The sequence below is a fragment of the Carassius gibelio genome, chromosome A4, assembly GCF_023724105.1.
Source record: "Carassius gibelio isolate Cgi1373 ecotype wild population from Czech Republic chromosome A4, carGib1.2-hapl.c, whole genome shotgun sequence".
NCBI lineage: Eukaryota > Metazoa > Chordata > Actinopteri > Cypriniformes > Cyprinidae > Carassius > Carassius gibelio.
In genome coordinates, this window is record NC_068374.1 from 9204869 (window position 1) to 9219795 (window position 14927).

The 14927-nt window shown below is 40.5% G+C and overlaps 1 long non-coding RNA gene across 1 annotated transcript; it reads right to left on the reverse strand.

Annotated features, from left to right (window-relative positions):
• Positions 1-12358: 12358 nt before the first annotated feature.
• LOC127970181 (uncharacterized) lies at positions 12359-14338 on the reverse strand. The gene is made up of 2 exons (XR_008156547.1): positions 13443-14338; positions 12359-12944 (listed from the first exon to the last, which is right to left on the reverse strand). It is a non-coding gene; the product is annotated as an uncharacterized LOC127970181 (long non-coding RNA).
• Between the last annotated feature and the right edge of the window lie 589 nt (positions 14339-14927).

Below are 14927 nucleotides of genomic sequence, written 5' to 3' on the forward strand. Positions count from 1 at the left end.
GTTTCTCGATGAAAACATGAGACAAGTAAGAAAAAAAAACTTTTTTGAACATTATCAGAACATTTTCCTTGATGCGAGACGAGTGGTGCGTCACCAACGACGAAGAGGATGCAATGCCCACTCGTCAGAAAAGATCTTCTTCTTCTCCAGTTCTTCAGCGATGATTACAGAGAGTCCAGCCGAGACGAGTGGGAACAGTTCTTGCTGGAGCCATGTATTCCACCAGATGAGGATCCCATTCAGTGGTGAAACGAAAACACGAAGCGCTTCACAAAACTTATTCGCTTAGCACACCGTTATTTGTGAGTCCCGCCAACATCTGTGCCGTCAGTGCGCGTTTTCTCCGCGGCCGGCCTTATTTTTAACAGACTAAGAGCCGACTTTCCCCCGATCATGTTTACAATGCCCGTGTTTCTTAACAAGAACATGTAGTAAAACAATAGAAAAAAAGATTTGCAGACAGTTTCAAAGTTAAGTGTAAGCTACATTCCTGTACAATGGCATAATTGCTGCAGGCTGCTTTACGTTTTTTCTTTGTTCATTTTTTATTTTTATTTTATTTTTTGCTTTTAATCTGTAGGCTACTTTTGTTTGTTTGCGTTGTTAATGTTTCTCAGCTACAAAACACGATGTGTAATGTTCAAGCTTATTGTGTTTAAGCTTGTTCCAAAATGACAGAAACAATAAATGTTGCTGAAAAATAACGTCTGTCTCATTAAACTGAATATTCGTTTTTTGTGAGCTCAAAATTATTTGAATGTGATATTTGCCGAATAACGAACATCCATAAAAATCACACTGCACCAACAACTTAATAACAAAGAGCAGCTTATAAAAAAAGAGCGAATAGACCCACAACACTCAACCGTAGTTGAATTAAAATATATATACGCTATATAATTAAAAAAATATTGAAAAGCAATATGTTTAAATAAAAACAACTTCTTTCCAGTCTTATTTCCAAAATAGTTTTTAATGAAAACCAAAATAAAAATACCCGAATCCATTAAATAAATAAAAAATAAACAGTGCCAATAGGAACGATGGCAAGTGGCATACAATCTAGTCAAGATTTTTCGCTAGGGCACGTTGTGGACCAACAACTTTGCCTGCGGTGCTGAAAACCTGCTCCGATGGTGTGCTTGTGGCACAGACGCACAAAACAACCAGAAAACACCAGTCAGCATTTTCCATGAATGAAGTGGGTCCTCGTCTCCTTGACTAACTGGCTCTAAACAGTAGGCTGTTATTTCAGCTCCGATTCGGTCCTCTACGTTGCCGATGCCGACAGGACCTGCCATTGCATAGGCTTTTTTTTTTTTTTTTTTTTTCAGCATATTCCCAGAGTCATCTTTTTTCATGAGGGCACAATTTGCAAATAGCCTCGTCCTTATTTACCACCTCTCCCTTCTCGCTCGGTCAAAACCCGAAATACTGGCAAACTGCAGAATTTATGTTCTTTTTTTTTGAGACCAGGTCACTCGGTGCGCAACTCGCCATCTTTTCCCCTCCTCTCTCTTTCTCCTAGTCTCGTTGTCACGCGATGACAACCACGTATACAAATTTTTAGCCATTAAATAAATTATATTTAATATTTAAGCCTTGTCTCCTATATAAGTGCATTAGTATTTTTTTTATTAACGGTATGACGGTATTGGAACTGATACCGTTGCTATTTTTAGATCCCGCGGTATACCATATTACCGTATTACCGCCCACAGACACAACACCGACACGGACAACACCCACACACACAGCAACACAGACACGGACAACACAGACACAACACCGACAAGGACAACACCCACACACACAGCAACACAGACACAACACCGACACGGACAACACCCACACACACAGCAACACAGACACGGACAACACACAGCAACACAGACATGGACAACACAGACACAACTCCGACACGGACAACACCCACACACACAGCAACACAGACACGGACAACACAGACACAACACACACAGCAACACCGACACGGAAAACACCCACACACACAACACACACAGCAACACAGACACGGACAACACAGACACAACACCGACACGGACAACACCCACACACACAGCAACACAGACACGGACAACACAGACACAACACCGACACGGACAACACCCACACACTCAGCAACGCAGACACGGACAACACAGACACAACACACACAGCAACACAGACACGGACAACACAGACACAACACAGACAACACCCACACACAGCAACACAGACACAACACCGACACGGACGACACCCACAACACCGACACGGACGACACCCACACACACAGCAACACAGACACAACACCGACACGGACAACAGCCACACACACAACAAACACAACACCGACACGGACAACACCCACACAGAGATCAATGTTTTTTTCTTGTAAATTTGTGACACATTCAACACGCACACACTGCCAACACGGACAACACACACGGACAACGCCCATACACACAGCAAAACACAGACATCAATGTTTTTTTCTTGTAAATTTGTGACACATTCAACACCCACACACACAACACACACAGCAACACAGACACGGACAACACAGACACAACACCGACACGGACAACACCCACACACACACAACACACACAGCAACAAGGACAACACAGACACAACACCGATACGGACAACACACAAACAAACATATATGACACCCTCACACAATTGTTTCAATGATTTGAAATGACCCTTTTCAGATTCATCCTTTTAGATTGAACGTGTTGATGTTGACCTGATGTTAAGTTTGTCATAAGATTGGCTGTTTTACCATTTTTCTTACAAATAAAATGCATGCAGCATTTAGAGGTGTTTCTTTTTTTTTTCATCCTATGTAATTGAAACAATGTTTTTTAACATATTAAAAAAAAATCAAAAACTAATTGAATTAGAGGAAAATACAGTAATTGTGTTAAATGTTGAGTAGCAATAAGTCATAAATATAAATACTAAACTTAGGGATCCATGTTAATACAACTCGACATGTTTAGTTTCAGCTTGTGTAAAAGTTAGGGCTCCATGTTAATACAACTAAACATGTTTAGTTTTAGCTTGTGTAAAAGTTAGGGTTTCATGTTAATACAACTCGACATGTTTAGTTTCAGCTTGTGTAGAAACTAAAGTGGTATAAGGCAACGGGTTTCCTCGAGATTTGCGAGTAAAGTCAACTAATTCGGGTTAAGAGTGCAGGGGGGTCGGCTGCGCCCCTGCCTTCGTCTTCAGGCAGGAAATGCAGATTCGCTACCCTCGGATTACGAACCATGGACGGGGCCTTCCGCCAAAGAAATTTATAATTGTGCTTGCTGAGCTGTCAATAAATGTATGCTCCGTACATCATTTTATCTCCCGAGTCTTTCTGGTAGAACTGCGGGGCCACCACCATTTTAATCACATTAATTTTACCCCATAATGTAAGATTCAATTTTCCCCATTTATCCAGATTTGTTTTTATTTTTAGGAGGAGAGGTTCCATATTTGAAAGCATGATGTCTTCTAAGTTTGGGTTTAATAATATTCCTAAATACTTCATACCTGAAGGTAAACACTTGAAATTTAATGTAGTAATATACCTAGAATGGCTTGATGCTGAAAGCGGCATGCCTTCCGATTTGTATCAATTTATTTTATAACCTGACAACCTTGAAAATGACTCAACACATGAGAGCAATGCCGGTAAAGATTTCATGGGATCAGTTAACACTGCTAAGATGTCGTCGGCATACAGAAACAACTTATGTTCCGTACCCCCTGCTTGAACACCTCTAATATCTGTATTAGCGCGAATAGCTAGAGCCAGTGGTTCCAGAAATATCGTGAAGAGCAGTGGGGACAAAGAAAACCCTTGACCGGTCCCGCGTGAGAGATGGAAAAAGTCTGACACCAATCCATTTGTCAAAACTGATGCCCTCGGACAGGAATATATAGTTTTCACCCAGCTACAAAATCCAGGCCCAATCCCGAACCTTAAAAGGGCTGCCATAAGAAAGCCCCATTCTACCCGGTCAAAGGCCTTCTCCGCATCACCGGATCTAGACTAGTTTTACTTTTGTGTATAAGATGGATAAGTCTTCTCATATTATCACCCGAACACCTATTCTTAATAAAACCAACTTGATCCACGTTGATAATGTCTGGCAATATCTTATCCAAGCGGAAGGCTAAAACCTTAGTCAGAATCTTACAATCAACTCCTAAAAGGCTTACTGGTCGGTAATTCGCTGGATCTGAAATAACCCTATCCTTTTTAGGAATAAGGGAGATTAGTGCATCATTAAATGTACCTGGTAAGGAGCCTATTTCTAGTGCCTCAAGATAAACTTTATGCAAGACTGGAGCCAAAATATCTATACATTTCTTATAATATTCAATCGGGAAGCCGTCCAAACCTGGGGACCTCCCATTTTTCATTGATGAAATAGCCGCTCTGACCTCTTCTTCCGTTATAGGTGCATCCAGCTTTATTTTTTGTTCCCCAGAGAGAGTTGGTAATTGTAGACCTGAGAAAAATGTCTCCATCTCCTCCTCATTAAGCGCACTAGCAGAAGTATACAAATCTTGATAGAATGATTTGAAAATTTAATTTATTTCCTTTGATGAGGTTACCACTTGGTTATCTTTTTTAATCATTGATATATTGTTTAGGTTATCTTGCTGCTTCAATTGTCTCGCTAATAATCTACCATCCTTTAACCCCCTTCATAAAATTTTGTTCTAAGCCTAAATAAGGCATATTCAGCTTTTTTATTATAAACATCATTTAACTGATATTTTAGTTTACAAATAATCTGGTATTTATCATTTGAATATTGTCTCGCCAAATCCTTCTCCAATTCACGTATTTATTTTTCCAACGTTTTTTCTCTTTCTAAATTACTTTTTTTTAAATTTTGTCACATATGCAATTATCTTTCTTCTTATATATGCTTTGGATGCTTCCCAAACTGTGGCTACTTTATCTGTGGAACCCATATTTATTTCAAAGAAAAATTTCAGATCCTTTGTTAACTCCTCACTAAACATTTTATTTTGCAACAACATAGTTTTGAGCCTCCAGTGACCCCTTTCTGTTTAATCCGTGTTCAAATCGATTTGTAACTCTACTGTGGCATGATCGCTAATGGCAATGGTTCCAATCTCACAACCTACAACTGCATCAACCAAAGACTTTGATATTAAGACAAAATCTATCCATGAATATGTTTTATGACAATTAGAATAAAATGTATATTGCCTTGAACTAGGATTAACTAATCTCCAAATGTCTACTAGACTCAGATCCTCCGTCAGCAAATGAATAGCCTCTCTGTCCCTTGGTGAAGACCTACCCCTGGGGTTGCTCTTGTCAATTATTCCATCCATCACCTGTTTGAAATCTCCGGCCAATATAACCTGCCCTTCATGATCACCTATTATCTTATCTTATTATTCCATGAAAAAAATCTGGCTCCTCTTTATTAGGTGCATAAATATTACACAAAATTGTTCGAACCCCGTTAATTAAAGCTTCCAAACATATAATGCGCCCTTCCTTATCATTATATTTTTTCAGCAACGCAAAGCTTAAATTTTTATTAACCCCTTTGCGTGCAAACATCGCTGACGGCCCCAGTTTATTATTGTTTCACTTTCACAGCACATTAAACATCACTGTCTTACTTCATCTGGACAAACTGTGAATCAATGGAAAGTTTAAAGACTCAAGCTTCGATATTTGACCAATATTTTGATAAAACATTGTTGCAGTGACAGATATTTAGTGATTTATGTCAGGAGTGCAAAATAATAAATCCGTATTATGCCACATTTTGAATAGAAATTCACAACTCACTCATATAAAGTCACGTCAAGAGCGGTTTATTTGTGTTCACATAGACTCACTGAACAGCGTCAATAAGGATTTACAGACCAAAGATGCATATCTGCGGAGATATATGGATATATTTACTGATGTTTACTTCATATTTCTTCAGACAGAATCGTCATTTCTATTCATTTTCCACGGATTTACGCGATCAGATGATAAACAGCCTCTCCCAGCGATCTCTGTGTGCGTGCAGTAGTCACAGCTCGTGCGGTGTGTGACTCAGACTCTGATTGGGTCTTTCAAACGTCAATCTTAGAGTTTCATATCTGGACACCGCCCCATCGTGTCACATGCTTCCTGCACACTTCCTGGTAGTTATCTGGCCAAAACAACACTGAAACACCTCTGTACACACAAAATATCCGAATAATAAACCCGCGATTACGATAGTAAAGCTTGGTATGAGAATTTCTTGAGATCTGGGGCGTTTTTATAAAAAAAATCGAAAATGTACATCGGAAATGCTAACTTGTGCAGCGATGAAAAAGGCTACAAATAACATATTTTTACAACAGTAAACGACCAAATTCCACCCCTGATCGCTAAAGGAAGTTATTATAAACACTCGATCGGGGTTTAAAGTGAGTTTTGAGTAAAAGTGTACTAATAATTTCATAAATTGTCAGATGTAGCTTGATGCTAACGTTAGCACCAATGCTACTAATAGCAGGTGCTTTTCTTCTTCATAATGCATTTTTGTCTCAATAATTCACGTAAGGTCGTAAGAAAATGTTTTGTTGGATTTTTATAGTAAGACTTTTGATAAATAAGGGCTAAATGCAAAGAGAGACTGAAGTGAGATCGCTGCTTTGTTGCTTTGTAAAGCCTGAAAAACCACAATCAAGGCTAATAAAGGTGGAATAAAAACAAAAGAATAATGATAAAAGAATAATGCGGATAATGTGTCATACTTGGCGGAGGTGTGAAAGAACCGTTTGGTGAGAACAATACAATCATGATTCGGGCAGTTTTCAACAGTGAAACATACACAAAGAGCACAGGAAAGTTTACATGTGAGATCTTACAGAGATGACAAGGGCCATAAATCAATCTGATTAGCCTTCTCTAAAAACACACATGACATGGCCTTAGAAAATATTTCATAAAATTCACAGTTTTACAGATTCGATTATGAAATTTTTTATGAAGTCTTGGAAGACTTGTGGCCTTAGCTACACTGTGTTTTCAAACTCATTTCCTACATCAACATTTTTTTAAATACATTTAAAACATATGTTTTTAATATTTTTATTTTTGTTTTTATGTTTGAGCTTATATATCTCTATTATCATAACAGTCTGAGTGATTCTGATTCCTGAACAGTAAACTTTAAAGTGTCAGCTTTGTGAACAAAGGTTGATTATTTATCTAGTCAGAAAGAATCATGAGCAGAAACCTTTTTATTTTGGGTATGTAATTTCGGTCTCCATGCCAAAAAAGGGGGGTTACTAGTAAGGGGTTAATAAGGATCAAAACACCATTTTGTTTGCTTGAATATGAACTATGAACACCCAATCTCTTTTAAAAAAAATTGCCTCTTCCTCTCCTACAATATGAGATTCCTGGATAAATGCTATATCTGTATTTTTAGATTTTAAGTATGTCAGAACCTTCCTCCTTTTAACTGGTTTCCCACATCCTTTTATGTTCCATGATATTATTTTAATATACCTATTCATCTCTTTCTAAAAAAATAAATAAAATAAAAAATAAATAAATAAATAAAGGGACACTCCTTGTGCACTTTACGAACATGCCCAAAGCCAAAAACATTACACAACTCAAATATATATATATATATATATATATATATATATATATATATAGGCACTCAATATTACAAAACACATCTGGCCCATTCAAACTAGCTGTCTTAGAAAAATCAAACATGAACAAAATGAACACTCTTCTTTGCATAGCAACCCAGAACAACGTTGCCAAGTGACCCCCCCCCCCCCCCCCGCCCTCCCTCCCCTCCTACCCATCCCAAACTAACTATAGCTTGAGCCTCTAAAACTTTACTTGGTCCGTGAGACACATTAGATGTACGACGGCTGCACAACCCATGCAGCCCCGTTCTGCCCGTTGTTTGTTACCTTATAGTTTTCAGTTGACAAACACTTCTCCATAATGTTACATTAAGTCTCGCACTCCTCTAAGTCGACTCCTGCAGAAACTTATCAGCCTTCTTCCCATCTTTGAACATTTTCTTTTGTCCGTTCCACATAAACATAAGTGTTGCAGGAAAAGCCAGCCTATGCTTCACTTGTAGCTCTCAAAGACGCTTCTTGGCCGGGTGGAACGCTTTTCTCTTCTCTGCCAACTCCTTCGTAACATCCTCAAAGAAGGAAAGCTTAGCGCCTTCCCAGTCGATCCCCCGTTTCTCTCTCGCCACTCGCAGTACTTTCTCCCTGGCAGATGAATGTAGAAAGCGGACAAGTATCGCCCTGGGAGGTTTATTAGGGTCCGGCATTGGTGCAGGGGAATGATGCGCACGCTCAATTTCAAATTCACTTCCAGAAAGCTCAAATGCTTTATTTACAATCTCCGTCACATATTGATCCACTTTTCCGGGTTCCTCCACACCTTCTTCAAGTCCAATAATCCAATAATTTTCAAGGTCCTCAACGCGTGAACATAACACCTCCAAACTCTCCTCACATTTGTCCACTTTTGCCTCAGTAAGCGCGCTAGCATCTTCAATGTCTGATATACGCTGTTACGCCTCTCCCAGCCTCACTTTTATGTCTTCCACTGAATCTTTCAGTTCTTTAGTTGTGTCTTTAAAAGTGGTGACATCCTTTGCCACCCCCTGAAGAGTAGCATTCATTTTCTTTATTTTTTTCTAAAACGTCCTTTTTGCTGTCACTCCCCATGCTCTCCTCCGTTGCCGCTGGGGGGGCGTCATCAGTCGCAGATGTGCTAACAGGCGGTTCTAGCTCTGGGTTCTGGGCTGGGGCGAGGCTAATGCTAGCTTGTTTCTTCCTAGTGGTAGCTCCCTTGAAAAAGTTTGCTTTGTTATTATTTGCCATTTTTCCGAAGGCTGCAGTACTAGAGAAACCTCAAAGTCGATAAGGGGTGTCGAAATTATGACCACAATTTAAGTGTATCTCAAAATTCAGAACATTGATCAACGGGCTTTAGGAGCTATTCTAGTGTGCGGCCATCCCCCTCGGTGGTCCCACGTGACCCCCTCTCAGAAACTCATTCTTAATTTCAATGAGTCAGTGCTGCCTGAATCGCAGTGTGTATTTATGAAGCATTCAACACCATACAAAGCCGCTTTTATGGAATGTACTCCTCATGTTTGACTGTCCCAATAAATTTGTTAACATACTTCACCAGTTCCATGATGGGATGACTGCTCAGATGACCATAGGCATGCAAAAGTCAACAATTTCCTTGTACATAAAAGGGTGAGACGGGGTGTTTGCTAGACCAGGTGCTCTTTAACATTTTCCTCCTGTGTCACCATGCTTCTCCACAAATATACTGCGAACAGTAGTGGTGTGGCCGTGGAATTTAGACTAGATGGCAACCTCTTTAATATTAGGAGGCTACACGGAATCACCAAACTCTATAGAGTTAGGTCCTGGACCAGTGGATTTTCAAACTGTCTTTGCTGTGGCAGTGAGGGTGTACAGCAGGAAGGGGTTGACTGTCAGTACCACCAAGACAGAAGTGGTTTACCAATGGATTACCAATGTCCCACCCACAATATCTGCCTTTACCGTTGAGGATGAAGTACTGTTAGTAATGCCATCTTTCAAATATCTGGGAAGTATCCTCGCTGAGGACTGTGGCACCAACAAACAAAATCCAGAGCTGCGTTAAACAGGCATCAGCAGCCTTTGTGCTTGTCGCCATATAACAACTTAATGCTTAATAGAAATTGTGTTCTTATGCTGGAGATGGAGAGGACAACCAGGAGACAGCAGAAGTGAGCCAGGAGAAATGCCATGGCTGTCACTTCCACCATCACCACCATCACACACACACACACACACACATATATATATATATATATATATATATATATATATATATATATATATATATATATATATATATATATACCCCAACTGCAATAGAGCTTGTGTGTCCAGGATAGGACTGTTTAGCCATCATAAGATCTCACCATTAAAGGGGTGGACGTCATCATTGAATTTCGATGGACAACCAAAGAAGAGAAGTTAAAGTTCAAAAGAATAAGAATAGACAGAGAGCAAGTCAGTGGCTATTAAGGGCTGGGTATTGAATGGTTTTTTTATGATACCAGTGCCATATTGATACTTTTAAAACGGTACCAGTGCATGAACTGATACTTAAAATAAAGAGCCAAAAAAACTATGGATAACATTAACGACCATTAAAAATATTTTGTTTGCTTTAATATGAACTATGAAAGACGGTGCCCACCCAATCTCTTTTAAACTTTTTTGCCTCTTCCTCTCCTACAATATGAGATTCCTGTCCTACAATATGACGCTCCTTGGATGTTCTCATTTCCCAAGTTGAGCTTCTCTTACTCTAAGGCTAATAAATGTATTTCTTGATCTGGGTCATTGTCTAATACAAAACCACACATAATTTTTTCTACTTTATCTCTGTCAATCAGACTGTTAAAATGTTTAATCAATGATTGTATGGTCACTTTTTATAAAGTAGCAACAATGTTGTTTAGGCTTAGGCTCGTTAGTATTACATCCCCAAAAAGGGTTTTAAGTCAGTTATTTATATATTTTTCTGTAGTATCTCAGTAAGAAATATCAGTTTACATTTCTAAACATTTATTTTGCTATTAAATCTAATCTAAATCTAGTGAGATTTGATGATGCAGGGATCAGATCTCAATGTGGAGCACCAGCTGTTGTCAGACTGCTAGTGCATTCCAAAATCTCACTAGTTTATTATTATTATTATAAAAAAAAAAAAAGAATGTTTGGAAATGTAAACTGATATTTCCTACTGACACACTACAGCAAAAGATAGAAATTACTGGCCGAACGCCATTCTTTTGGGTGAAAATACACTACTGTGCAAAATTCCTAGGCACGTTAGTATGTATAAAGTATAATTAATTGAAGTATATTTATATTTATATTATAATTAAAGTATGTGTTCATATGTGTAAAGGGCTAGATTTTCCCTGGAGGAAACAGCCGAGATATGATGAGCAGTGAACTTTTACAGTAGATGAGAAACCGATTGCTCCCTCATGACCTTTTGTAAACTGTATTTATGACAAAGAACTGCACAGATACAAATATTCTAACAGTCTGTCTATAAACACACCTTGTGTTCTCTGTTTCTGTTTGAGTCCACTCGTGCTGCTCCTCTGCAGTCTGCGGATTAAAGAGCGTGCTGTAAGACGGGGAGGAGACAGGTCTGCTGCCATTTTCCTATGAAATTTAAGGAGACTGAGGCGATCACAAATTTGTGTACAGTTTATGGAGTTAAATGCTATAGCCCAACTAAAAAAGCCTAACAACGCCCATGCTTCTTGTGTACATTTTGGAGAAACAGGTTAAATAATTAATCAGGCATTTAAGAGGTACCGAAATGAGGCACAGAAATCTGCGTTCTGATTCTGTTCGGTTCCATAGGTACTTGTACCATATTGACACCGGGTTTTGGTACCCAACCCTAGAAATGAGTAACCAACAATATGTGAAAAAAAAGAAAAGCCTGAAAGATGCCATGAGTATTTCCTAGTGGCAATATGAACACATTTGTGTCTTCTATTATCTACATAAACTAACCTGGAATTGCAAAAATCTAAATCCTCATTTCATCATATTTAAGTCATTAATACACGTGCATTTTGTACTACCAATCTTGTGATATTATATATAGTGTAAGATCCAGCATCATCAAGGCAATGAGATATTCAGAAATTTTTTAAAAACATGTTGTGAACATGATTCCATTCAAAAAGTCAAACTTGTATGTTATATTCATTCATTACACACAAGACTGATATATTTCAAATGTTTATTTCTTTTAATTTTGATTATTATAACTGACCACTAAGGAAAATCCGTGGGATTTTGGAGTGAAAGAAACATGACAAGAAAGTTGCAGCACTTACCTGGAAAATAGATGACCTTGAGGCTCGCAGTGGACGCTCCAACCTGAGACTCGTAGGTTTATTAGAAAAATCCAAGGGCAGCGATGCGTGTGCATTCTTCGAAAGCTGGTTACCTGAGGCGCTAGACATTGAGCCATTACGAAAACCCCTGGCCATAGAGCGGGCTCATAGGATTGGCAGTATGCGAATATCTGACACGGACAGGAATTAATCGCAGATAGTGATGATCGCAAAGTTCTTCCGAAACCACCGAGTCATGTTTTTCCCAGACCTTTCTGCTGAAGTAAATGTCACAGGTCGGGGGGCCAAGCCAGACTGCACCCACCCCTGAAACCCAGGATCACCTCGGGGAGCGTACCAGAAGAACCAGACGGACGAGAGTATAAAAATGAACAAGGTTTTATTTGGTTAAAAGCAATTTAAAAGTTCAGTGTTCCTTCCGTGTCTCCCGACCAGAACGGAGCCAGACCTCGGACGCCGGGAAGGCGTGGAGTCGTCGGCAGTTCGTGCCTGTACGGGGCCAGCAAGAGCCAAGATAGTCTGTCACCCGTCCCGGAGTGAGGGGGGGGTATCCGGGTAAGTAGAGCTCGTGGATGTTTCGGTCGAGACCGGGAAACGGAATAATTCTCGTGTCCACCTCCTTCTACAGGGACATCACATGCAGCATTCGGCCCAGAGAGTCCTGCGGTCTGCACAGCGGGGTAAGTAATCAACAGTAAGTATGTGTCCTTGAATAAGTAATGGGGCTTACGGCTGGGAGATGCTTCGGTTAAGACCGGGAAAGGAATAATTCGTGTGTCCACCTCTTTCTACAGGGACATCACATGCAGCATTCGGCCCAGAGGATCCTGCGATCTGCACAGCAGAGTAAGTAATCAACAGCAAGTATGCGTTCTTGCATAAGTAATGGGGCTTACGGCTGGGAGATGCTTCGGTTGTGACCGGGAAAGGAATAATTCTTGTGTCCACCTCTTTCTACAGGGACATCACATGCGGCGTTCGGCCCAGAGGATCCTGCGATCTGCACAGCAGAGTAAGTAATCGACAGTAAGTATGTGTTCTTGAATAAGTAGTGGGGCTTACGGCTGGGAGATGCTTCGGTTAAGACCGGGAAAGGAATAATTCGTGTGTCCACCTCTTTTCATAGGGACATCACATGCGGCGTTCGGCCCAGAGGATCCTGCGATCTGCACAGCAGAGTAAGTAATCAACAGTAAGTGTGTGTTCTTGAATAAGTAGTGGGGCTTACGGCTGGGAGATGCTTCGGTTGTAACCGGGAAAAGAATAATTCGTGTGTCCACCTCTTTTCATAGGGATATCACATGCGGCGTTCGGCCCAGAGGATCCTGCGATCTGCACAGCAGAGTAAGTAATCAACAGTAAGTGTGTGTTCTTGAATAAGTAGTGGGGCTTACGGCTGGGAGATGCTTCGGTTGTAACCGGGAAAAGAATAATTCTTGTGTCCACCTCCTTTCATAGGGACATCACATGCGGCGTTCGGCCCAGAGGATCCTGCGATCTACACAGCGGGGTAAGTAATCAACAGCATGTATGTGTTCTTGAATAAGAAATGGGGCTTACGGCTGGGGGATACTTCAGTTGAGTGCCTGGGTGTGGATTACGGTGACGGTGGTGGGCTCTCGGGGTGGTGAGCGTCCGGCATTAACTCTATATATCTTCCCCACACTCTGTAACTTCACTTCAAACCATTTATTGTGCAAACACACCACTTCAGACACGGCACACCCACTCTTAGTGCAAATAGAGCCAGCACTCACCCAACGATGACTCCGTCCACTTCACAACGTTATCACTCCCAGTCCAGATGTGTACAATTCATCGAAGTCCCAGATCAGGTCTCTTAACTTCCCTCCGATAGCGATGGCGCGGTCTGGTCTTCACTTGCTTTCCAGAACTCACACTCTTTCTGTCCTGAATATCTCCACTCGATCGCTGATATATCTGTTGCACAGCCAGATAGCCGAAACCCCACAATAGTCCTCAAATACCTCCACACGCCAGCCCAAACGTCCCAGGAATTCACCTCTCCTAGGGGAACACATCCAAAGAGAAGAACCACACACGGGGGCAAGCCAACCAGGAAGACTAGCCGGGAGAACGAACGACCAAAAAGAATCACCCCGCATGGTCTCTGCACTTCTCTTTTTATGTGGTTACTCCGCCTCCATAATCCTCTCACAGATCGCCACATCAAACTCCCCACACCAGATATCAATCTGTCATTAGCGTTGTTATTGTGACATCGGGCGCAACCCGGAAGTGGACCGGTGTTACCGCGACACCGTCCCGAGGGGAACACAAAATTCCGGCGGGACTTAGTTCCGCTTCTCTTTCGTCACCCCGTGACATAAACAAGCAACGGAGACAATTTGACGAAGTCAAGAGGAAACTACAAGCTAAGGGCCTACAGTATGGATTCATCTTTCCAGCACGCCTTCGGGTGACTGTCAATGGCTAATCTCTCGTCTTTCAAACTTCATCCGAAGTTGACACCTTTCTAATGGCTATGTAATTTTGAGACATTATTTTAACTATTCATTCACACTCCAGAATTTGTGCATAACGGATGATTATTAATAGGACATATTCCTTATAACGGGACAAAGTCATTTCAGCGGAGAACAGGTGGGATGTAATTCATCGTACCATTTAGATGGGGGAAGTTAGAAGTAAAGTAGTGTGTGGATTTGCTGGTGGTTCTCGGCAACACAGTTGTAGTGTTTAAATGTTACTATTGTTTAGTGTTTCTAATTAAGTTTTCTAATTTTACAGTTGATTTTCTGTTTCAACACTAAGGAGAGTATTGTATTATCTAGTACTACAAGACATGGCAGGGACTTTTGGGGTTAAGTTTATTACTTGGAACTGTAGGGGGCTGCATACTTATACTAAAATTAAACAAGTAATGACTAGGATAAAGCAGCTACAGTC